This window comes from Quercus suber, unplaced genomic scaffold, assembly GCF_002906115.3.
Source record: "Quercus suber isolate HL8 unplaced genomic scaffold, Cork oak 2.0 scaffold_238, whole genome shotgun sequence".
NCBI lineage: Eukaryota > Viridiplantae > Streptophyta > Magnoliopsida > Fagales > Fagaceae > Quercus > Quercus suber.
This window is the reverse complement of record NW_027069695.1, coordinates 916,555-919,873: the sequence shown is the minus strand read 5'-3', so window position 1 is coordinate 919,873 and position 3,319 is coordinate 916,555. Positions and strand designations below refer to the sequence as shown.

General features: G+C 35.3%; 1 long non-coding RNA gene across 1 annotated transcript; it reads left to right on the top strand.

Moving 5' to 3' along the window:
• Positions 1-203: 203 nt before the first annotated feature.
• Positions 204-2,816, top strand: LOC136070501 (uncharacterized). The gene is made up of 4 exons (XR_010631724.1): positions 204-456; positions 1,179-1,295; positions 2,158-2,420; positions 2,534-2,816. It is a non-coding gene; the product is annotated as an uncharacterized LOC136070501 (long non-coding RNA).
• Positions 2,817-3,319: the final 503 nt, after the last annotated feature.

The window sequence follows — 3,319 nt, the reverse complement described above, 5'->3', positions numbered from 1 at the left end:
TTAGCTTGGTAGGACTAGAGCTGCGTTTTAATAAACGCAGCTCTAGACCCATCTGACGATTTATTTATTTATTTATTTTTAATATATCCTAAAGCTGCGTTTATTAAACGCAGCTTCAACACTTATAGAGCTGCGTTTATCTAAACGCAGCTTAAACGTGTCTAGAGCTGCGTTTAATAAAACGCAGCTCAAGGTTTGTTATAAATAAAAAAAAAAAAAAAAAAAACCTAAACCACTCTCTGATTTCACCCGATCTCTCTCCTTCTCTCTCACTCTCTCCCTTTGACTCCCAAACCCTCACATAACCCACCCCTCTCTACCACCGATCCTCCTCACCGGCACACGAGCACTCTTCTTCATCTCTGTTCTCCTTGCACAGCTACTCCATCTTCCATCCCCACCAAGCTCACCGTCAACTTTGGTCTTCCCTATGCTTCCGAGCTTGCCTCCAAAGAGGTCAGTCAAATCTCTCACTTTCTTTTTACTATTGGGTTTTGTTTGTTTTGGTGTAAATTTTATGTGGGCTGAGTTTAGATTTTGATTCTGCAGTCTTATTCTACACTTTTTATGTCTGTTTGAGGAATTTTTTGACATGGGTTTGCTTTGTTTTTGTGTGATTTCAAATGGGTTTTCGTTAAAGCTTGTGTATTTTCATTGGATTCTATGTGAATCACAGTGGCTTTCTTGCAATAATAGAGTGACCCATGTTGGGAAATGGGATTTGTGGCTAGTTGTGACACATTTTTTCATTCTATTTGGGGTTTACCCAAAGAGAAAATAGGAATAGTTTTGGGACTAATCAAAGATCAAGAAATGAAATAATGAAAAGAAGATAGTAACTTTCGAGTGACCTGTGAGCACGGGCATTACTGCATCCCATAATGTGTTCTATACCTGTTTGGCATTTGTGTCATTAGGGTTTGAATTATCTGGATATGTTTTTTTGTTGGCCTTCAATTAGGTTAGAATTAATTATCCGGATATGTTTTATAATTTTTAATTTATAAAATACTTTTTTTTTTTCTATGACAATATTACACCTCCACATTGATCAGTGTCTACTTTCTGCAAAAGCCTCATGGGCCTGTCTTGATCGTTATCAATCTCTGAATAAACTACAAGATTTTCCACTGCTTTATTTTATTTTATTTTATTTTTTGCTTTAATTCCACTGCCAGGAGCATTTAAGACGTATTCTTAGAGGTCAAGCCTTGCTATTTGACTAGTCAAAATCAACTTCATTGGCAAGGACCTTATCTCCTGGAGTTTTGGAAAGTCAAATAGATGCCAAGAAGGTTTGTGACTTTGCCTTATCACAGAATCTTTAAATGAGTTCAGTCCAGAGAATAAATGGTTTGCTAAGAAAAAAGTGATTTAAAGAAAATAAATCTTGTCATTCTTTCAAACATAACTACCCAAGAATATTACAAGACCAATTATACTTTGTCACATGAAGGTAAAGGAGTGATCTTGGATTGTTTTACTAAACAAGGGCACTACTCTGGTAAACTGAATACACCTTTGATGTTGAAACAACAAACATTTGTCCATTATGCTTAAAGGGCAGAACTCGAGATGGGTAGGAAATCCTATTGTCAATATTGCAATGACGTAAGGATTGTTTTTCCAAATGTTGCATCACATAATGTTAAACATCAAGTAAAAACAACAAAGTTAGTGCAATTTGGATATATATCTACTAGGGTATGGTTAGAATTGACCACATAATCTTTATTTTGCTAATGGTAGTTTTTATTCCTACTTTATTGATAAAAAAAATTAACTATGGATTATTGACTTTACATATTATTTACTTTAATTTAAATCTTTAATATTTCATTATCATTAACTTGATACTCCATTATCATTAACTTGATGGGTTGGTTGTAAGATTATATAATGAGTTTTGTTTTGTTTTTTTTTTTTTTTAATAATGGTATTTTTGTCCCATAAAACCACTACATTAATAATTAAATGCAAAATCGCCTTCTAAAACTTATCCCTGCATAAATGTATTGATGTTTTGTTTAAATGAAATTATAAACCCTTAATATCACATTAAGTTACTAGATTTCTAATTTTTTAGCGGTGTGCTATGTTTCATGAGTTGTGAGAATTGATAATTCAGCCCTAATATTGGTGGTTTTGTATATACAGATGATTATCAACAAAGCCCAGCAGAGGAAAATAGGCTTAAAAGACGTGGTCCTACAAAGCTAGCTGAGATATGGGCATTGGATGGATCTTGGAAGATCCGGTTGACGTTAAATGGCCAAGGGCAACCAATTGGTCCGGACGGTAAAACATTTGTTCGGTGGTTAGGAACTTTTTTGCACAATGGGTTATTATGCCCACTTGTCCCTGCTGGGTGGCCAAATGTCCGAGAAAAAGTTAAAGAGGATTGTTGGGTGGAGATTAAGGTAATATGAAAATAAAGTATAAGTAACAGTCATTTACAGCTATTGTCGTAATTAAATGTCATATTTAGTAGGGTCCATTCTTGTGTTTTGCTAACTCTACTTTTGCATTTCAGAAACGGTATCTCATTCCGTCCAATATTGTTAAACCACCCAATCAAATGGGATGGGCAATGCATATACTCGGGGTCCTCAGGAGAAATCGGAGGAGTAAGTTGAAGAAGGATCACATTAAAGAAGGGATGACAAAGGAAGAAGTATTGGCCAAGAGGACACCGCCGAGGGTAATGGAGGACCAGTGGAAGGAGATGGTTAACTACTGGTTTCATGAGAAAACTGTGGTATTGCTAATTTATTCGTCTATCTCATTTTAGTCATAAATTAGTCAATGAGATCATGTTGGCCATGTTTTATATATATATATATATTTTACAAAAACCAGCTAGAAGAGGGTGTCTCCATGTGCTAATTAATCGCTCCTGTCCCTACAACTATACAAGTCCAATAACAAGGTTCCATTATTTTGTTGGTTGGTGATAACTGTTGCATTATTTATATGAGAGGCATGAATTAGCCAAGTTGGTGGAATCGGTTGGGGTTGTCCTCCAGTTGTCTTTAGCTTTGGGTGGTTGATTAGAGAGTAACATAGCAATTCAATCCAGCCACATGATTTGAGAGAAGAGAAAACAGATCAGTTTCCTCTGTTTCTCTTTTCCTTCTACCATCTTTCTCTTACATTATGCTGATTTATAGTTCTCTCAAACTTGATTTGTATGTTACTTATGTTCCATCTCTTTTTCTATATACAGGTTCAGAATTTCATAGCTTTATTTTCTTAGTGTGAATTGGCTACTGCAAATCCAGGTGACTTTTCAAATATTGGCAAATCCAAGTGCACTTGA